This window comes from Falco cherrug, chromosome Z, assembly GCF_023634085.1.
Source record: "Falco cherrug isolate bFalChe1 chromosome Z, bFalChe1.pri, whole genome shotgun sequence".
In the NCBI taxonomy this organism is placed as follows: Eukaryota; Metazoa; Chordata; class Aves; order Falconiformes; family Falconidae; genus Falco; species Falco cherrug.
This window is the reverse complement of record NC_073720.1, coordinates 49512804-49535849: the sequence shown is the minus strand read 5'-3', so window position 1 is coordinate 49535849 and position 23046 is coordinate 49512804. Positions and strand designations below refer to the sequence as shown.

The window sequence follows — 23046 nt, the reverse complement described above, 5'->3', positions numbered from 1 at the left end:
AAATAGGCTGTGTCTTTACTGTGGGGTGTGTGCTTTGTGGCACATCCCATGTTGTGGTCCACCAACACACTGAACATAGGACCTGCTGGGGCGCATTGCAAATGCCCAGTAGAATGCTAATCCTGGTTAGCTCTGTGTAACAAGCAAGCCACGAGCAAGGGGCAAGTATGGTGTGTTCCCATATCCCTGTCTGTATCCCAACTCTATCCTGGCATAAGTGTGCACTCCTAGATTGAGACGCTGTAAAGACAGTCACGATTCGATTAATAATATATAGTGAAATGCATGTGATTTGATGGTACCAGGTAAAGATGATGTTTTCAGCAAAGCTGAGTTCTGAGACAGAATGTGGCCTGTTCCTGAGTTATAAATTTGCATGCTTGGAAGAACTGTTTGATACAGAGGGAGTTTTGGGGGGGAGGGATGAATTTTATAGCTTCAAGAGGAGGGTTTGGGTTTTGTCTGTGTGTGTAGTTTTCGAGTCTCATTTGAGAGAAGTAGTAGTAGGAAATCTGTAAAGGAAGACCAGAGCATATTTAGTTGTTCTGTTCCCACACCATATTGTCTGGACATAATAAATGGAACATGAGTCTCATGTCTCTAATTTGATACTTTGAAAGTCCCTCATTCTCTTTTTGCCCAAGGCAGGCATCTATTCTCCTACTAAAGTTCCTTTAAAACTAACTAAGCTTAATCCAGCTTCCATTCAAGTCAGTTGGAATTTTTAAATGAATTTCACTGCAAACATGAATAGGCCTGTAGGATACATCCTTGCATTATTATTTAGTTGGTTGGGCTCTGTGTGTGTGTTTGGTCAGATTATGTCATCTTAAGTACCTCTGCATGCGTAAGGGAGTGGCATTGGATATAGATAGAGTTTCACTGCCCAGAAAATCTCTTTTTTTCCCAGATCTAGAATAGATTGGGGAAAGAACATGGATGACCACTCCAGATCTGTCCTATGACCCAAATGACTTAGTAAATTTTTTTATTTAAATCCCTGTTGACATATGCCTACATATTAAAACCAGTTTGCCATTACAAATACCTTGTAGATTAAGTATCTTATGATACCAATCTGTAAACTTTTGCTAGAGGCTACCAAAAGTTTTTTGTCAAAAATTTCCAACTGTTCCTGAGTGTTGGGAATCTACTGGTGAAGCATTACAGGGAAAACTCTGACAGCTATGTGGAACAGGTTTGAGCAGCATTGGTTGCCAGCAGCGTGTCTTTGCTGTTGTTCCCTCTGTTATTAACATCACTGAAGTTGTCCTAGCACTGGCAAATGTGTAGGTTAAAAAATACCTTTAAACAAAAGCTTAGTGCTTGTGTGGATTTGAATGTTTTTAAACACGATCCCACATTGCGTGAGTAAGTTCTGCTAGCTGTTTTCCAGCAAGATTTTGGTTTAAGCCCAGATCTGGCTATCAGCACTGGAAGTGCCTTAGGGACAGGGTGTCAACATAGAACTACTGTATACATCCAGATGATGACAAAACTGTAAACATTTGGGGCAATCATGAAGCAGAATGTTGTTCCCAATCCTCTGCATGCCAAAGCAAGTCACTTGCTTTTGCTGTCCTGCAGACCCTCCTCTACCCAATAAAGCTACTGAAATTAAATGAACAATGGCCTGTGTGATACACTTAACGTTACTCCCTGTTTTGAATTCCTCACTCCCTGATTAGGGCAATGCAGTGTTTTGACAACCAGGACGTCTCAGCTGGTTCTGGTTTTGTCACGCAGGTAGGCTGCACATGGTCCCAGTGAAACTAGTGGTGATTGACCTGCTTCCAAATGTGTATTTGGACCAGCAGGGCTAAAAATAGAGAAACCGAAAGGGAAGCAGTCATGTGGTGGACACAAAGCACTGAAGTACCTACTGACTTTTCAAAATTATACATCCTTTTACCCTCCAGGGCACAGTCCTATTTAGGACGTGGCATACCATTGCCAGGTACTGCTCAGCTGTGGGTTGTTTCAGGAAAAGACCCTTTAGAGTTTCAGTGAGGTATTCAGCATACAAATCCTTAGAATGTTTTCCTAAATGTATAAATGGGCAGAACATTTTATCTAGTTGTTCCCTGCTGCCATCCTCCACGTTTTCACTATATATTTTATTTAAAAAAAAAATTTATGCATGCTGTAATCAGGCTCTTTGTCAGGCATTTTCAAAGTGGAAAACAATTCATTGACATTTTGCTTGGACTACTTTTGGGATGTTAGAAAAGTAAGAGTTATATTATTTAGCAAGGGCTATCCTGTCAAACTCCTGAACCTGGTCTGGTAACATGCTTGCTTTGCTTATTAATACTACCTACACTAGAGTATTTACAGAATAAACTGTTCTGGAATGAATAGCTGAAATCTACTCAGGTACAATGAAAGTCCTATGGCATTTTAATAGGAGATATTGCTGAAGTTGCTGTAAATTTCAATGGGAGTTCAGTATCAGGAGCACCTCCAAGACCTGGCTCCTAATCTGGAACCTGAATTATATTTAGTATCCATTTAAAGCCTGGATTGTTTTTAAGTTTGTCCACTTGGTTTTGTCATGCAGTGCCAGCTTTTCCTTTGCCTTTACTCAGAATCCATCAAACTGTACTAAAATTGCAGGACATGGGTATGCCATTTAGCAGCGGTGTATGCTTCTATTTACAGAGGAAAATCAGGTGTATACTCCTGCAATTTTTCATGGAACTTACTTGTATGAACTAGTGTGGTTGTTTAATTACTTTTACCTCAAATATTTCCCTTAAACAGTTCCCTAACATGATGGAGGCAAGACTTGAGTACAAGTGGTGAATTCTGAATGGCCCAAGATTTCTCTGAATGATTGCAAAGGAAGATGTTTAGATGATTCTCTGCACTGCAGTCGCCTCCTGCTGTGCTACTGTGGCTGTCCCACAAAAATGGAGGTCCTAGGAATATGTGAAGTACAACACAGAGCGATAAACCTTAGTTAAATATTCTTTCGGTGCCACTCAAAGTGTTGTTTATCATAGAGGCCTGATACAAATGCTACTGTGGTGGAAACGAAGCTTTGTCCATCTCACCCTCATTACACTAGTACCAACCTACTACACTGCTCCTGATGCTGGCTGCCAGGTAAAACCCTGAAGGTGTGGCAGCAAGCTACTTCCACTGAGGGCTCATACCTCTAAAACCACTTCTTCTGACACTTCTCAGAAAGTCATACTTGATAATCTTTTAGAATGCAATTTACCAATTAATTTATACAGGCGAACTCAAACACACACCCACACACCCACCACCCCAGCATGATTTCCAAGGCATTATTTTAGTGATGCCGTAAAATTCGTTCATGGAGGAAGACTCTCAAGACTAGTTTTGAAGTTTGAGAAGGCAGGCATTTGTTATTACAGTGCTGAGAGCGTGGGGAAATGTTTCCTCCAAGTGTGCTCACCAAGTTACTCAAGGATACACATTATATACAGCAGAGTACTTGTACATTCATAGTGTATTACATATTCATTTTCATTCGTGTATAGGACTGGTTACAAGTTTCTTGCTTCTAACGCAGGCTAGTATGCATCCTCCAACAGCACTGCTGAAGCTTTTTACTAACTACTCATGCTCCCCAAGAGAAGGTTTGCCCTCTTTCAGGGGGGCTATTTGAGTCAAAGACCATGATTTCCCACTGCCACAATTACCTTTGTCTATTCTCAACCAACTTTCTGGGGATTGCAACACTTCATCAACTTGTCTCCTCTTGCGGACAGAACTTCCTCACTTGGAAGCTTCTTTCTGCATAACTTAAGATAACAGTGTTCTTTTCACCATCTTTGTTTCATCATTCTTTGTTTCCTGTCCTTCCCAAGACTGACTGCCTTGATTAGAAGTCCATTTGTCACTTCTGGCAACTTTAGAGTCTGCTTGGCCTAAACTTTGTGCACAGATTTCTTTAACGTATAGCTAAATACCAAATCAGAGTTTGGTAATTCAGGTCTTGTCCCTTTGCTTTCCCTTAACAAAATACTTTGACATAAATGTATATGCAGTGGCATCTATACAGTGGCATCAGTAGAGATATATGTATATTTACTTTTGTCTTTGGACATAGCAGAATTGTATTTAATTCAGCTTAGATATCCTGATGCTCTGACATGTTAGACAGCAATGTTGCTAGGGAGAGTTCGCCAGTTACATCTGAGGGAAGTTTCCCACGTTTCAAACGGTTTCATGAGGAAAGAAAATAAATTAAGATTAAATATAGACCAGAAAAGGGAAAGAAAATGGTTGATCAAATGCTGCTTTCTCAATCTCATGCCATAGGGGAGAAAAGGCAGTCACCCAAGACAGACAGGAAATAGAGTTTCAGAGAATATTTGGATTTACAGTGCGATTAGCTGGCAGAACTTATTGCCACCATATATTGTTAAAGGCATAAATCTGGAAAAAATATTTCCTGGCTGCTTGTGGCAGCTATGATTTTAATCATGTCAATTGAGTAATTGGATAGTCCCATTTTCAAGGCCAATTCTCTACATAAATGTGCAAATCTGAGATTTCTCTAAAGCTATTTTTCTGTTACTCTATTTGCTCTCTTTTTCAGTTTTGTGCTAGGCTTTTTCTGTGTCTGTGTAAGGTTTCTCTTACCTTAGCTAGGTAAGAGAATGCTGTATATGTCTGTGTGTTTGTCAGAAAAAGGTGAAGTCCCAGCTTTGTAAGTCCCTACAAGTTTCATTAAAAGAGTTAGCCCAAGAGATAAGAGAAACCCTGCCCAGGAGATGGAAAACTAAGAATGTTACTTATTAGACTGTGGAGAAATCACATGGTAGCAACTTTGTGAATGTCTCCACTGCAAGAAAAGCTTCAGTCATTAGACTTTTTGCAAGACACCGGGGAATCAATCATAGGATAGAAACCCTAAGGAACTGGAATTTATGGGTTCCAGCACTCATGGAATGTCATACTGTTCTCTTATTGTTAGTGCATCTTAGTTGTATTTGAACCTATATGCATAATTCTGTTCTTTTCTTTTGTACTTTTGGTGCAGAGAGTTTCACTTCCCTTTGCAAATTTGAGACTAGCATTCAGAACGGGTGTTATCATCCATTTACACTTCAGAAAAACATTCTCCTACCAAATACTATGGGCAACATCCACGTGACTTGTACCGCATTGTGAATGCTATTTGCTACTTCAGTGGGTTTGTTCAATTCAGGACTAAAGAAGGCAGGTGTTTGTGCCCAGCCCTGTGCAGGCACCCATACCCTGTTGTGGCAAAGTCTACCTGGCAGTGCAGCTGGACGTGCAAAACTGCACCTTCTGCAAGAATGAATCAGTGAGGCTGATGGCATGGTGATAAAAAAAACAACTGTGTAAACTCATATATGGGTTTTCTGTGGCGCGGATAGCATTTGAGTTTAATTTTTGAGGCAACTTCATATATATCCTGCCTCTGGCTTGACCTGAGAGTTTTCTGAAATTCTCCCAACACAGCTAGCAGTTAGTGGGATTCCTGTTCTAGGAAAAGCTCGGCACATTTTTTCTAGCACACCAGCTAGTTCTTTTGTGAGCCCCACCTCTTTTGACCAGTACTATGGACATGAAACAAACACTCGTACTTAATGATAATGCTGTCTGAAATCCCAGTTGCAAGCTCAAAGAGCATAAGTGTCACGACGGAGGGAAGACACAGTCACTCAATATGAGTGATCAGCAGACTTCATTTATTGTCTCTTACAGTCACCTTTTATGCCTTGTTATAATTAGCTCATACATATTACAAAAGTTAAGCTCATTATTGGTTAGTTGCCTAAATATCAAGCCCGCCCTTTGTTTCTCTTCTGTAGTTGTCTGTTCCCACCTGTAACATTCTTTTCCCACCGCGATCTTCCTGTTATTGTGTAACAAGGACAGCCAAGGACAGTGTATTTTTGCTTTACTTCACATAAGCTGAGAGTGATGTGCATTTTTGTCCAGCCAGCTGGACTATGTCTATGTGACCCTTTTCAGCTAGCCAGTTATCCACACATAAGCTTCAGGCCATACAGTCACTGCTGAGAGGCTGAGGGCGGTTGTTTTTCTCATGAATATGAATGTTCTGTTCAAAACAAATGCCATCAGTCTTCAGTGGCCTAGGAAGACAATTCCAAATCAATTTAGCAGGTTGGCAAGAGATCAAAAATACCAACAATATATGAGTTGATGCAGCTTACTGCCAGTTACATAAGCAAGGGAGGCATCGTAATGGAGTGGCTGATGGCACAGTCAAATACTGCTGCAAGCAGGCTTTTAGTACTACCTGTCCATCAGCTGGGTAAGATTCTGTTCACTTGCTTATAATTAAAGAGCTAAATTAGACTATCCACAATAAAGACTGTACAGTGTAGGGTAAAGAAACTCAACAAACCCAAAATAAAAACAATGGAAAAGATACACTGAAATTTATAAGGTGGAACTTAATTTGAAAGCTACTGGTACAAATTAAAAAGACACACAAGGCACTGCATTAGGAAGCTGAGCATACAATGTAAAAAACTGGTCTCACTGAAGACAGCAGCATGTCTTCCACTAAGTGATTCAAGTTCTAAGGCCAGCATCAGATCGGCATACTTCCCTGTATTTAGGAAGCAGAGAATATTTCATGGAGAGGACAGAATTCACCTTAGAAGCACAAAATACCCCCAATACAAGATACAGCATCCTATTGTATTTTTCTGAAGTCAGACAGAGAATTACTCAGAAAGTATTAGGAATGCTGGCTTCCTTTTCGTATTCCTTTTTTTTTCTTTTTTTTTTTTTTTTTCTGGCAGGGAGGGGGAACGGGGGCAGGGCAAAATGGCTTGAAGTAAGGAAAAGCTTGAAGTAGGAAAAAGCAATGAGGATTTATACTGTTACGAGATGAAGAGTTGCCATCCTGTCACCATTTTTCAGTTACACTGAGCTGGTTCTGCTGCAGGAACAGGCAGGTTAATAGCAGTGAGAATGTAAGTCCACCTGATTTGCAGTTCAGCATAGGGCTGGTACAGTCACATTCAAAAAACGGTGAGTATAAAACTTTATAGAAGTGGCAATTAGAAATTCAGAAAGAAAAAAGACTTGAAGAACAAAAACAAGGGAGCAATGCCAGCTTTCAGAGTGCTGGCTGGGTGCTATGAAGGATAATTGCAAATGGTTCAGGGACCTAGTAAGTCACTTACCCACAACTCCTGTTGACTTCAGAGGATTTTTTCCCAGATGGATAAAAGCTTCCTTGGAAAATACTTGAACCTAGCCAGCAGTACTCATGAGATAAGTCTGTAAAACTCTCCATGCCATTAGCAAGGCACCTAGGAATACTAACAGCAAAGGTGAGAAAAATTAGACATCACAGAGAATTCCAAGGGGTTTCGTCCCATTCCCAGACCATTCTACACAGTTTCATAGTAGCATGCTGCAAAGCTTGTAAAACACAAAGCCTGCCTTTTTACAGTGGCTAATGGAATGCCCCTGATCACTGGTTAAACCAATAAAACTGTATTTTCATAAAGAGGAAAACAAAGTTAATCCGTAGAGTTTCTGAAATAATAATGAATTTTAAAAGTGTAGAATTATTTATTATTTGTATCACAACAGCTAGTAGAGATGCCAAACAAATTGGGAGCTGCTTAATACCGGGCAATGTGCAAACAGCATAAACATAACAGAAACATGCAACCTATACAGACTACATGGCCAGAGGGTAAGAGAGAGAACAGAGATGCATGTTAAATAATCACAACTTTCCAAAGCCATGTACCTGCATAGAATGAAAACTAAGGGAAATTACAGGAAATATATTAGAAACCTAATCACCAGGCCTGGTCCCTGCAAGTGCAAAAACCGCTGTTGTTTGTGGGGTTGCATTTTTGTCAGAAAAGAGGACGATGAATGAAGGTATCATCCAGAGATTTCATTGCAGGCTCATGATGAAGCAACTGCATCACTGCAGCTATTTAGCAAAGTTCCTTTCTTAGAGGAACAGTAGTTATCTAAGGCAATTTCTTTGGAATTTCACTTAGATCTTCTTATTATGCAGAAAAGCTCTGAGCTGCTTTGCCAAGTTCAGGTCTTTACATGTTGAGTGAGAAGTGACTAAGTCAGGAGGACGCACATTCTTTTACATTCTCCCGACACTTTCATGATGAGTGGTAACTCTGCCTCACGCTTCTTGGTGAAAGAGCACTTCAGCTTCTACTTCAAGTCTCTGGATCTCATTCAGGAAAAGGACATATGCAACCTATAAAGCCATAAAAGAGCAGGCGTGGTGCATCAGCTTCCACACGGACAGCCATCAGGCCAGGTAGAGGGGCTTGCATAAAAAATGCATGCAGATTCAGAGAGTTTGCTGGGACTTCCGGGTGAAACTTCTGCCTCTTCTGGAAAAAGCATTTTTTCCCCTTACCTGCACTTGTTCACAGGGAAGAACCCTTTAGAGAAAACATTGGAAGTTTTCTCTCTCCTGGAAGTAGCTCTCTCTTTTAGCAGGAGAGAGGTAAGAAGGTAGCCTTTCTTCTCCAGCCCCACCACCCCCACAAATCGAGCTGAGCTCCTCTTAAAGCTGGTGGTTATGACTGGACTCACCTTCAGCACGCGTCATGAACGGACCCTTGCAACCAACTGAACAAGCAGACCATAACAAGTTGCCTCTTGTTAGCTGAAACACATTAACAGACCATGCTCCTGGTTCTTTGCCTGGGGCAACTGCAAAACAAAATACACTTGCCTAGGCTGCTGTGAGGAACAGACAAGATGTCACAGCTAAGGAGTACAGGTATTGCAGCTAACACAGCTCAGTGAATAGCTATGATAAACCATTTGTAATTGCTGGTCCACACCTTCACTGACTTGTATATGGCTACACAAGAAACAGAGGAATCCTGTGGTGTTTATGAGTGTTGTAACCACACACTGCTATTTAGTCACAGCTAACATGTTCTTTTTATTGTTCATTTAAAAAAAGGGAACAACGCATTGTCAAATTTGGATTTATAAAGTAATTTTCCCTTTTAAAATGCAATCTTTTTTTTCACAGGCACCATCAAAGCCAGCAATGATGGATTTCTATTTGTTGTGCCTGGTATGCCAAGTAGCAAGCACTCAGGCCCACAGGGTGGAAAGAATGTCAGCAAAGGTTTATATAAATATTGAGTTATTTCTGCCTGACCATTTTTTCATGCTCTGGCATGAGGCCTTGAGACAGCAGGAGAGGAAAAAAGTTTTCGAAAGATAAAGTTCCTGCCTAACTTTGGATATTGAAGAGGTAATCAGCAAAAGTAGTCAGTGATATGGGCAAGACTGTCATCACTGGGGAAAGAAATCAGGAGAATGGTCAGTATTTAGTCAGAAGAACACAAGAGAGATACTTGGAAACTGGTAAAGACAGCATGATTGCGCTTTTGAGGAACTAACTGTAATGAAGCAGAGTACTGTTGGTCAGAGCACATTTGTCCAACTGAGTTCAATGTATGGAAGGCATAATTGAGTCCGTTTACAAGGATGGCTAGCACTATACACAGTTTTTTCTCACACACAACATGATCAGTACTTTGTTAGTAACTATGGAAGCTGAATAGGTACCATTGCTGCCAGAAGCAGTCCAGCACATGACTGTCTTCTGACAAGTATTTGGCAGATGCTTTCACAATGTAGATGGATCTCCTGACTCTGCTGCTGGACCTGGTCTGGAGAGGTTGGCTTCTTACAGGTTTATGCCACTGGGCTACACAGTGTGTCTTTGGGCACTCTAGTGTCTGTTGAGACATGTGTCAGGGGAGATGCCTGAAACTGAAGGTTTCTAACCACCATTCAGAACCATCTAACACAGATGACTGTGGAAGCACACACTTGACACCTCTCCCTTCTTTGAGAGGAACTGCTGCAGGGAACAGTTCAAACCACAGGGTCTGATGAAAATGACACAAGTCTTTAGAATACATTGGTACTCCTAATGTAGACAGTCCTTCATTGAAGTTGTTAATGTATTTGCAGCTTTGGCTGAAGATTCTTGTGATGTTCCTGTGATTCACCTGGTCTGGCATTAAATTTGGCCAATAAAATCCCAAAGTTCTTACTTATATCATGTCCTAAATGCACAATATTGAAGCAACATGTTACATGGTGTTCCCCTTGGTTTGTACCCTTACCAAACCAGGATAATAATACTGCAGAAGTTGTCTGTGTCAATATGCCTACTTGCAACATTTCCACTGAACTACATGTTTTTTTGCACGAGCTCAACAGAATTTCTGTTAACATGTCTTCTTCGATATTGCTTTGCTCCTTCTCCCTAGAATTTTTCAGGATTGAATTCCTGAGAAGTAGAGCTTGAGAAAGAAAACGAACTTGTGGTTAGACTGACTGGATCTGCACCAAAACTCTAGAACAAGTTTCTGGTTTTACCAAATACAGTATATATGACCTGAGGCAAGCTATACTGCCTCTTTATGCTGGAATTTGTGATCTTGAAAGTGGGGATAATAATACTTTTTCTACATCATGGGATTCTTGAGAAGTAAAGTCCATTAACAGTAATGAGAACCTTAGTTAGAATGGAAGCAACCATCACACCTGTTTTCTGCAGGCATCAGATAAGGGTGTTGATCATCTAAACAACCTGCAGCTGAAACACCACCGCTGGGGCACTGGGACTGGTTTTCACTGCCCCTGTCTGTGCAAGCCTGATGCAGACATCGCTCACACTGTGTCCTTCTGAAGGCAAATTAGATGTAACCACACCTGGTACCTCAGTGGGCACAGATAAAGACCTCTTAGAAAAATGTTCAAAATCATTACAAAAAAAAAAAAAAAAGAGAGTCAGGAAAAATAACAAAAAGCAACCATGCCGTCAGTTGTTGCAGGCCTTATTAATGACAGTAAATCTGTGCTGTTAGCAAGTGTAAATGTCAGGGATTCATACAGACTAAAAACAGAGATGAAGAGGTTTTGGATGATTTTTTTATATGCTTGATACCCTTTTCAGACTGTTTTATAACAGTTTGCAGGTATAGACCAGGTAATGTTCCATTCTACAGCTGGTCTTTCCAGTATCTTTCCCTGTGATACTGTCCAGTAACAGCTTACTGGCCACTTGTTAGCACTGCTGCATTTTCCGTCCTGTCCTGTGCTGGTGAACCCACAGATGACACGCAAGACCAGGGCAAGCAGCGCATGGACGAGGTGGAGGAGGGTGGCAGCCTGTCTCTATGCGGAGAGCAGCAGCTCACAGCACCAAGGCATCCCTGGGTAAAGCTGCCAGCCGTACCCTGCCAGCAAGGAACGCCTGATCTTGTGCGTTCATCGCATAAGAAATCTGGGTTGTTTGCCACCTTTAGCTTCGCCCCCGCCCCTTTTTTTCCTTCTTAAAAGACAGTATATGGTCCAGTGGAACAGAGTGGGGCGAGTTCCCTTCAGTGATGCCATGCCTGTTCTGAATCAGTGAAGGGGTTATGGGCGTGGGGCGCCCATGATTAGCCATCACCCCTCCGCCAAGGTCAGGTTCACGTCGCTGTCACGGACTGAAGCGACTGCCGGGGGGGACGTAGGATGGGGAAGGTTACCAACGCGCGGATGAGGCTTGCTGCTCTCAGCAGATGGGGGTCAGGAGCCAGAGCCCCTCCTCTTCTCCTGGAGGCCTGGCTTTCCTGACCTGCGCTCCGCACCGCTTCGGGGCCTCTGCAACGCCGGCGCGACGCCGTGGCCAGCGGGCTGACAGCCGGTGAGCTGCGGGTGCTGCCTGCCGCCGAGCGCGCCCGCTCCTCACCGGCGGCCGCAGCAAAGCCATCGGAGGGGCGAGGCGCCGCCGGCGCCGTGGGGCGCTGCCAGCCCGGGGCCCGGTCCCCGCGGGGGGCGCGGCGCGGTGCGGGCCGGGGGGTCGGGGCGCGGCGGGCAGGGGGCGCTGCGGGGCCGGCCCCTGACGGCGGTTCAAAGCGCGGCGGCGGAGGAGGAGCGGGCGGCACATCGATAGGGCTGACGGGCAGCGGCAGCCGTCCCCGCCACCGCCCGGCCTCCTTTATCCCCTCCCCTCCCCGGCGCGCCCAGCCCAGCCGGCAGCGCGGAGCCGAGCGGGCCGGCCCGGGGATTCCCAGCCCGCGCCGCCGAGGTCGCCATCTTCACCCCCGACCTCGCCTCGGACCCCGCCGGCCGGGCTGCCGCCAGCCGGCCGGGACCGCGGGAGGGGGCCTGCGCCGCGCCGCGCCCGCCGCATGTGACCGCCGGGCGGTAGCGGCCTCCTCCGCGGATCTCGCCTGCCTTCTCCGCCCCCGGCGCGGCGGGGAGGGGGCGCGGGGCGCCCGGTGGCGGGGGACGGAGGTGCCGCGGCGCGGCGGGCAGACAAAGGAGCGGGCGCCGCCGTGGGCAGCGGTGAGTGGCGGGGGCAGGGGCGCGGGGGCCCTGGCTCCCACCGCCCCTCTCCCCCGGCGCGCCCGCGGAGCAGGTACCTGCCGGCGGGCCGGGCTTCGCCGCGGCCACTCCCTTCCCCGGGGGGGGCGCCGGCGCTCGGGCTGCCCCGGCGGAGGCGGGGGTGCTGCCCCTCCGCCGCCGCCCGAGAGCGCCGGTGTCCCCCGCACCGCCCTCCCTGCGGCCGGGCAGCGGCGAGCGAGGCCCGAGCGAGGTGCCCGGGGGCGGTGCGGGCCGGGCCGCGGGGCGGTGTGGCGGGGGAGCCTCCGGCCGCGGAGCCGCCGCCGCGGGAGCGGGCAGCGGGGCTGGCCAGCCGCGGGCGCGGCGAGCGATGCTGAGCGGCAATCCCGCCTGGGGCTGGGCAAAACGGGGCGAGCGACACATTTTCCTGGTGGGCGGCAAAAAATAGATGGGGGGTGTGGGTGTGGGACGGGCAGGTTTGAGGGCGGTGGGGTCTCGCTTTTTTCCCCTGGCGGGCGAAGCCTGCGGCGGCGGGGCAGGTGCTGCCGTGAGCAGGTGGGCGGGCGGCGGGAGCAGCGGGGCCGGGCCCGCCCGTGCCGGGGATGCCGCGGCGCCTCCCCGTCCGCCGTCCGCCGCCACCCCGCGTCCCTGCAGCGGCGGGAGGGCGGCCCCCCGGCCCGCTGGGGAAGGGGGCGCCGGGCATCGCCGCCCGGGCTTCGTGGCGCAGCCAGAGCGGTGTGGGGTTTAACGCGTTTTTTTGGAATATGGCGCTTGTCTTGTGGGTTAAGCGTTGGGTTTTCAGGCAGTTACTCAAGTGTGTGTGTAACCTTGTGCGCTTACCGAAACCTTAAATCTTGCTTTCACAGGCCAAGAGAACATCAAGGCCGGCGACTTTTAACTGTGAAGTTGGATGTGCATTAAACTGTAAGTCTTGTGGTTTTGGTTTTGATCTTGGATGGATGAATGGAGTAATTCATGTTTGTGAGGCAGAAACTTCAGGAATAATTTGAATGAAACACTAAGCAAACTTCTCCCTCGCCCATTGCAAATATGGCCCTCCTGGACTGTGATAACTGGTTAAAAAATAGAAAAGTAAAGAAAATCCATAGAGCCTGAGGGGAGGGGTTGCCTTAAGCTCTTTTTTAAGGTATTTTTTTCTGGTGATCAGCCTTAATCCTCAAGGGCAGAGAGTCACCTTTTTAAGCTTAAATCAATGTATAAGAAACACCTGTAAGTATAATATTAGTATGTTTCTTTATATTTAACTGAAGTAATTGAGATTAGATGGTGCTCTTTTCCTCACTCATGAGGAATGTTTAGTCAATTAATTTGCTTAGGTAATCTGATAGTAATAGCTCAGTGAAGGTACAGATGCACCTCTGAAAGTTCTTTTATACCTTGTTGAAATAGAGATGCAGTTTTGAAAGATGTAATAAAATACTAGATTTCTACTGTAACTTTTGTTGAAGGGCGAAAGGGACTGTTGTAGATTAAATTGTAGAAAGTGATAAAGCAAATGATTATACCTACTAATGAACTAAGTAGCAGCTCAAATAAGCTAATGAGGTAATTCACTGTATAAATTTTATTATGTACCTAAACTTAATTGTGTGTCAATAGTTGCATCACTCGTCTTTTAAATTTAATGTCTCCCATTAGCTTGGGTGAGAAGCTGGAATCTGAAGTAGTTTTTCTAATGGGTAATACTTTATATGCTCTTTCTGCTTTGAGGAAAGGCTGTTATCATTTCCACAGCAGAAGATCAGTTATTCTATGTTTAAGAAACTTCCTGGTGAAGTTTCTGTATATCTAGACCAAAGTTGCGTAGATCAGAAATGTCAGTGTACATACAGTCTATAAGACATTATATTACGTTTGTACACCAGCGGAGTGATGAACTCTGGAACTATATTTGTTAGGTATAGGTTGTCCAAAAATTGACAGTTTACTTACGGTGCCATAAAAAAGAAATCGTTTTGAAGCTTGCTAGTAGTTCTGACCTTATGAGCATGTCAGAAGTTCTGTGGTGGCTTGCAGTGTGGTGGTCCGTGGGAAGCCTTGTGGACGTGGTGACTTGTTGTGATAGGGAAAAGACAGAAATGTTTTGAACATCCCATCATAGTTTCTGTTGTCCAAAAAATGAGTTGAGTTGATTTAGAAACGGGAAGGGGAGAAGAGAAATGGGGGGTGTGTTCCAAATGGCTTTTGAAGTATGTGATGACTTTTACCTAGATATCAGAGCTTTCATTGCAGTGATAAAACATTAACCCTGGAGTAGTGTTGAGAAATCAGATCACATCCTATAGAGGCATTACAGTAAACAAGGAGTGTTAAATGTCTCATTTCATATTTTTTCCCCAACAAGAAGCATAATCACAACCTTTTACATTGCTAAGATTAATGGTTTGCGGTGGTAGAATAGTGTTAATCAGCATATACTGCTATAACTTATTGTCCACTTGGGAGGAGTTCATTTAACACCCAGGTAATTTGAGCAAGCTTTTTAGAGCAAACTTGCACAAATCCTTTAGATATTTGTGAGACGTTTTAACCCTTATAGGTGGGATGCGAAGGGGTTTATTTTTTTGTCTTTTCAGTTAAGATTTATTGCTAGAATTACAATACACAATTAGAAAAATACATTTTCTTTACACTATTGATGCATAATTACAAGGAAAACATATTTCGTTCTGTAGTATGTGACTGAGGTGACAGTTTCTTGGAGTTCAAGAATTTTTTTTAAACTGTTAAGAGTAGTATTGAAGTGTTGAGACATTTGCTTTACTTAACGTGATTTTAGACCAACCTTTAGGCATGAAGCGTAATGTGGAATTAAATTACTCAGTGTTTAAAAAAAAACAACAAAAAAATCCCAGTAAAATACTTCTTTTGCAGGTAGTTTGGGGTTTGGGTTTTTCTTATTATTTATTTCTTTTTTGGTAGACTTGGCTCATTGTGGAGTAGCAAATTATATGTAAGCTTAGCATGCTGTATTGCTAAAGTGAATTTCTTGCCAGTCTGTTTTGCAAACACTCTCATGCTGTGTGTTAGCATTATGTTCAGAAACCCACTGTGTTCTGGTCAGCGTTAACTGAGTATTTGTGTAGAATTAAAATACCACTGACTTTGCACGCACTTTTGATGATACTTTGACTATTCAAATTAGCTTTCAGTAACTTAGTTGCAGCTCTTGATTATACTTGACAACCTGACTCCAGGACCTGAGCAGCAATTTCCCATGATATTCATTGCTCAACACATGTTTTTACTAGATATGGTTCTAGCTAGTGTTAAAGACTGTTGCTTCACATAAACATACTTCTGAAAGACCCTGTTATCTTTGTTTACCACCTTTTCTCTGGGTGTCTGTCTCACTGTACACCTCTGTGTGTGCTCAGATAGAAAGCAAGGGTGAAGACTAGTGTGGCCCTTTGTAGAGGTTTGTACCTTGCTGTGTTGTATTCATTAAAATGTGTTTGCTAGTAACTACCATGTGTTTAATATTAGTCTTCTTGTATCTCCTAATCGTAATATTGGCCTGTAAAGCAAAATAACTGAGTTTTAAAAGAACTGAGGGTGTTGTGAAAGTGTTAGTCGCTATTTTGATACAATATTTTTTGTCAGATAAATGCTTCCTTATATATGCTGAAGGACTGTAGGGAATTGGCTGCTGTTTACTCCACAAATGTAGCTGGTACATGTATGCCTGTACTCTAACGCAATTTTCTCAGTAAAGTATACTTAGCAGGGTTAATGTGAAGGAGGTTAATATTATAGCTGTCTCACTTTATTACTGTTGCGTTAGTTACATGATGATGACTGCAAAACTAAATGTTTTTTTCCACCCACCCCCCCCCCCCCCCCCAAGAATACATTTGAGTAGACTAGATAGAGTTGGAGATGCATTAGAAATGCAGAGACCTGGCATTCTTTCCTATAGTCGATCCTGGGAGGGAAATGAAGGAGGGAGGGGGAGGAGGAATGTATCTCTGAAGGGTGTTAGCCCTGAGATGGATAGATTAGATTCCTTTTTTAAAAAAAAAAAAAAACAGTAAATCTGAAGAGAGGCTTTTGAGCATTCACAATCACTTAAAGGTTTCAAGATATTTTGATGAAGCAAGTCTGTCTTGCATGATTAGTGTCTCCTGTTTTGTTGCATGACTAATGATGATGGCAAGAAATAATGACAAATCCAAGGAACAAGCAACCTTGAACAAATGAAAGTGGGTAAGAGAGCATGTTGAAGCAGGGGCTTCATATAAAGAGCAGACTGAAGAGGAAGTTTAGTAGTGAGAAAGCTGGCCTTTATTAACAAACAGAATGTAGGAAGTTTAGGCTGGTGAGTGTCTTCCAAGAGGGTCTGTTCTCCAGTACCTGTTACATAGCTGGGTAACTCTGCCTGAAAAGTGCTTTGGTCTCTTCAGTTCAGTGTTTTGTGTGTGGTTAGAGGTGAATGTGAGATGAAATTACTAGTCCAAGGGTAATTATTGCCCCAAGGGGAACCAAGGTTTCTCTTGATCGCTTCTCGTCAGCTCCAAGAGGAAGAGGAACTCTTTTGCCTGTAATGAAGGCACAGTTAAGGGAGTGCACTACTTCAGCGTGCTCTTCCGTCTTTGTCAGTCTCACATTAACAGAAGGGTTTAGAAGGGAGGTGTGGGGAGGAAGATTTAAAGTATCAATGCGATCTTCAGCAGGTTTTGCAGGCTTCCTCCTAGAAACATAACTGTCTGTATTAACTTCCTTCTCTAGTTTAGTTAGGTTTCTGTCCAATCAGATTGGTGATATTTGTCGTAAGGTGTCAGGGAGAACTGGTACCTTCTCTTTGCATGTGCAGTAGTGCTTCAGAGTGGTCCAGGGGAGAAAGCAAGCTGCGGACAGTTGCACTGCCTCAAGAGCTAGGAACTTTTTTCAACTTGCTTCAAAGTTACAGTATATTCAACATACAAGTGAAATGATCTCTGTGGGTTGTGTTCAAAGGATAACTTGTTATACAAAGTATGGATCGTGATATAGGCCAATATCTAGTAATGTCAAAGGTCTATTGGGTTGCAGTTACCTGGGCACTTGATCTGATCCTGTGGTTATTGGAAAAATGTCAGCTTAGTCCTTCACTGCACAGAATTTGTATTCTCTCCCCACAATATGTAAATTGTAGCAGAAGTGTCATGACCCATCACAAGGTTTGTTTGCACTGTATAAACCATCGCCTGTATGTTGGAGGAGAGGTGCTGGAGGAGAAATTGCAGTTCATCTTTATAGTAAAAGAGAAACCTCCATCTAAACAATAAGGGGCCTCTGATGCTGTGAGAAGATTACACATGGTGATGACCACTCTGATCCAATAATTTTTCACAGCAAAACACTTACAGTACTTACAGTTGCACTTTAGGCAAGTAGAGATAAAATGTTGTAAGTATCCTTAACCGTTGAGGCTAAAACAGATAGCTGTTTGTTTTATCAGTATATAAAACACAGTACAAGGGCAAAATGATGCATGAATCAAGTAGCTGATTAGAGACTGCATCATTGTTTGCTGGGTATTTTGGTGTCTTTTGCTTCTTTACAACTTACTGTATAACTCAACATGCTTTTTTTCTAACTATACACGGCTTGAACTTTATCACTTATTACACAAAGTCTAGAAATGTATTCTTAGGAAAACTTTCTTTCCATAGAATAGAAAGTGTGTTGTCACCAAAGCCTTCCCAGTCAAAATCCCAATTGTTCTCATAGAAAAAATAAGCGTGTCTGGTTTCTGAATGAAGTTGGTGATTTCTGTGTTAAACTTAGTGCCTTTTCTGTCATAAAGTAAAGTCTTATCTTTGTATGAGCTTCATATACTTTTCCTTCACTTCCTTTTTGGAAGAGGATCTTTTGTATTGGAAGGAGGATCTTGTACTCACCCATGGAATGTGGAGACTTGGGCAGAAATAGGACTTTCATAAATTGCAGTTGGCTGCTTTGTCAGAACAGTCATACTAATAAGTGCTGAAATATCACATGGAGAAAACTGTTACACCTATTGGTTGCTTTTATCTTATGGGTCATGTTCAATAACTCTTGTGCTGATTGATAACATCTTTTAGTCGGCCCCATAAGATGCAGCTATTGTCATCAAACACCATTTGCTAAAGGAATTCCACCTGCTCCTTTAAAGCTTCCTGAGAACAATTTTTCATCTGAACTCAGCTACCTATTTCTTCTTAGCCCTTCAAGTGAATGGTATTTTGCCTTGATTTTCCATACTGAAGTTCTTTTCTAATAAGCTGAATTTTATAAGGTTTTTTCTGCGTTAAGATAATAAAAATAAACTAAAACTGATGTAAGAAAGCAGTTTGAAGTTAGCAGTAGTCCTGTTCACCTGAACTGTATAAAGAAATTGTGAGATATGATAGGAAGTGTTTTTGTAGCCAAAAGTATGTGTATTTCAGAAACAGTTTACCTGTTTTATTTAGTGGTGACATATCCAAGAAGTCAATCTACAGTAGACTGAAGTAAAGGTTTAGAAATACCAGTTTTAAGTAACCTTTAATTTTTAAGGGGAGGGAGGGGGGAGCCAGGAATGATCTTCAAATAACTGCTTTAGTTTCAGTATTTCATGCACTCCTTGCTCATCAGTGGGGTTTTTTTGTGTATTTGTTTGGAATTTTTATTGTCCTCAAGCATATAGGGGGAATAATTTGTGGAGCTAATGGAAGACTAAGGCAGTAGCTCTGTGGCATTCCTTTGTTTTCTTTTTTTGTTGTTGTCCAATCAAAAATTCATCTTACCTGAGATCTCACACGGGGAGCCTGCCACTGATCACATCATTGTTACAGCCAGGGCTTGTTGCATTTCAAGTCCGTTTTATTTCAGTGTTGAAATAGTGACTTATTCTGAAAGGTAAATCTAGGTATGTCCAGCTCTGTTACTTGATGCAATTTTAACTTGGTTTCTGCTGAGCTGTCATGATGCTCTTGAAAAGTGTTAATTGGACTTAAGACTGTGTTGAGGTGAGTTTGAAGGGGCACTGTGTCAGTACAGCTACTCTGTCATGAAAAGTGATTGATTATAACTCATTCTTTTTCCTCCATGGACTGTCCCCCAGGGTCCACCATTGCCAAGCTTCCTGTGAGGGCTCTAAAGAGTAGTCTGTAAATCCTTCCATCAGCATCTCTTCTTCACCAAGTGGTGCTTCCACTTAGCACCGGCCTTTCCTGCAAAGTCAGTAGGAGTGGGGAACTCGGTGGGAGTGGTGAGGCATGCCTTTCAGTTGTGTTTCAAGTTGAACCCTGACTACGATGAATTTAAGTGAACCTTTCATTGAGATCCTAAATATGTTACAGTTGTGTTGGTGAAGAAAGTCAACTGCATCTCTGCAAGAATGCATTTGCAAGGGTATAGTCATTACCTGCAGGTAGCAGTTATGGTCTTGTCTTGTCCCTGCTGTTTCTTCATTAGAATTGCAATATAGTTGTATCCCAAGGTGCTTACAAACTAAAGTATGAAACATTATTGCTGTATATACAAGAAAACACAGATACCAGAGGTTGTGGTGGAATTGTTTAATCTGTTGTTTGGTTGGGGCACAAACAACCAAGAATTGTTGCCTTTGCTCCCAGTCCTATGCCCCCTATGATGTCAGGGTATGTACGTGTTCCCAGTAACATGATCCTCATTTCTTCAGACATATAATTAAGTTCCTCATTTCAACAGAAATATAAATAAGAAATAAATAATATTTCTTATTTATATTTCTGTTGGAAATTATAATAAATAAAAGGAAAATGCATCAAGAGTGATTCCACTTGTGGGAAACTCACAACAGGCATGAACCTGTTGTAGTCCAAACAAGTGTGCATTTCAGTGAGATAGTATATAAATTAAAAATTCCTTTAAAAGAAACACGTTAGTCTGAAAGTGACACTTCCATAGATAGCTAGTCAAATGTTGACAGAGATAATGGGCAATTCTAGGTTATGCTTTTTATACTGAATATATGCTGTTTCTTTTCTAGAATCTTTAAACTCGGCTCCCTTCCTTCCAGGGACAGAAAGCATAATGTGAAAGCTTTGTTGCGTTGTTTGTACTGATTGAGGTCATGTTAAGATGTTTTTGTCAGTGTTCTTCTGTAAAGGCAGTCTGACCAGACTATCTGTGGCTTATTGTCTCTGTAACTTTATTTGTGTTAGCGTTTATTCAAAGATGCTGAGAGCATTTCAAATACTGTACTGTTCCAAAATCCCAGGCAGCAAATCTTGCAAATCACCATGGTAATGTGTATGTGTGGGAAGAAGGTTAAAGTCAGAATCTGCATTAACAGAATCTGTTAATGCATATGCTGAGTGCCACTAGCACTGCTTGGTCTCTGATGTAGATATTTTCTTCACTTAATTAAAACCAAAGTAATACAATGCAGCTAATACTGCTTGTAGTCTGATGTCTGATTTTTTTTTTTGTGATTCTGAAACAAATCCACTAAAATAATGAGATACACGGGTAATCACAGAGTCTTCTTTCTGTTCAGGAAATGGCATATAAGAATCTTGTAATCTAGCAAAAAAACTTCAAAATTTCTTTGTTGCCTCTTTAACAACTTATGGATAGGCTTAAAAGTCAGTGTTTTAGAACTAGAGCAACATACCAAGGACACTTACTACTGGTAGCTCAGGTCCTGGTGATTTCTGCCGAGTTACTGTAAATGTTTAAGGATCTTGATTTTGAGTAAGCCTGTCTGGATGCTTTTGCACATGCAGTTGTTACCTTGGACACAGAATTAGTTCTGAAGTGTAGTCAATGATAGTTTAAATAGTAATAATACAAAAAAACAAACAAACAAAGGAGCTGTGTTCTTTTCTAAGGTGCTGAAACTGTTTCTTAGTAATTTACCCTTGTTTGGTCAGTGCTGACATCAGACCTTAAAGTTCCTATGAATTGCTTTGTGTGGGGGACAGGAGGAATTACATCTGGCATTTCTTGGGTCTTTACTCCTGTAGTCTAAATAAACTGAAAAAAATGGGAGACTTGGATGAAGGATTATTTATTTTCTCTGTTACTGTATTGATTGTCTCAAATTTTAATGAGTTGCAGTTACTTACTGGTTTAGAAATACTGTCCCACTGCTACTGAGAATTACAGAGGAACTGATACTGGTTCAAAATGCCAGGTTATAATGACTGCAGTGTTAGATGGCCTGACAGAATGGGTTTCTTCATTCTTTCATTGCATAGGTGAATCCTATAGCAAAGCTGCCAAGAGGAATGTGGAGCTGAAATGCTCTCTCTGTGTCAGATGTCAAATGCATGAGGGGAGGGTCATGAGAGCTGAGTGTGCCACCAGCAGAGTGGAGTAATTAGCCTGGCATGACATGAATACTCAGTCAGACTGTCCTGAACTTAGCTGTTGGTTTGAGTTACCTGTGTGTGCATTTACATCACTGAGTGTGTTTTGATTTTTACAGTGCTATTCACTTGTTATGTGCAGTCTGTCATAGTAATAATGCTTATTACTATGGTATTTTTCTTCAGAATGCCAGGCCTCCTTTCAAGAGAGTGAGTGTGGGAAGTGATGACTTTGAAAGTCTTTGCCTTGGGAAAACAAGTTGCAGTATTTCAAGGCTGATTTTGTGAAAGCTGAACTCCGCTGTGTAGACTGTGGAGCTGTTTGTATAGCTAGAGACTTCCTGGGTCCTTTCTTTGCTTGTTGATGATGTTTAGTGTCTGCTGACAAGATATCTCTCTTTCTAGTTCTTTAAAAGACAAAACTTCAGGGTCAGTAGGACTTCAAACAATGTTTTTTTGTTCTGTTGATAACCTTGATCTGTCTACTCCTGTTAGGTGTAGGATTTGCAGTAGCACACAGGTTGATTGTCACCTGTGTGATTTAAAGCAGACAGGCAAGGGATTATTCATAGTATTATTCATGAAGCAAAAATTTAAGTAAATTACATCCTTTAGCTGATAAAACAGGTAAGCTATTCATGTCAGGTTCTCAAAGTCTGTGTTGGCAAGTATGAAAACACAGTACCTGCTTCTGAAGAATGTACTATTAATTGCACCTTCCTCCCACTAAACCCCCTGATGGCAATGCCCTCTTTCAGCTATGTCCTTATGAAAAAAGGTAAGCCTTTGCATGCAGTGAAAGAGTTATCACTGTTAGATTTAGGTTATATGGCAGTAAAATAATCTGAAAAAGAGGTATTAATGCAGATACTTTTTCTTTCCCTTTATGAAAGGCTTAGCCTCTCAAACATTGTAATACATATTGAGTGTCTCCATGCTACGAATCCAGCGTGTCTAATTGGGCTGAAATACAAGATTTCACATCTTACATAGCTGAATTTTTGTGCTCCCAGCTTCTGACCCAGGTATCTTTCGGTCTTCTCCTTAGTGTGTTCATACAGCGTAGTCCATCCATCATCCAAATAGACACACCTGTGTCACTGACGAGCCAAAGAATCTCATTAGAACAGAGAAGAATAAGAAAGCTTGATGCTAGCACAGATAAACATGACCTGGAGGTCAGCCTTCTATGTGTCTGACTCAGTAGCTTCCAAGAGGATTATTTGCCTTTTTTTCATGCAGAGATTTCTGGAGGCCACTGGAGATAAATGTAAACATAAAATGTAAACATTTTATACATTTATACATTTCAAAAATATCTAAATTTCTTAATGTTGCTATCTTCTAAGTATCTCTCAAAAATGGTGTTTGAGGTGGGGAA

The 23046-nt window shown here is 42.5% G+C and overlaps 1 protein-coding gene across 1 annotated transcript in view; it reads left to right on the top strand.

Moving 5' to 3' along the window:
- Positions 1 to 11982: 11982 nt before the first annotated feature.
- The window catches only part of CDC42SE2 (CDC42 small effector 2), an 84417-nt gene continuing 73353 nt past the window's right edge, over positions 11983 to 23046 (top strand). Inside the window, exons 1-2 of the mRNA XM_055698758.1 lie at positions 11983 to 12348; positions 13212 to 13269. The gene's annotated coding sequence lies outside the window, so the exon portion shown is untranslated. The remainder of the gene's footprint in view (positions 12349 to 13211; positions 13270 to 23046) is intronic.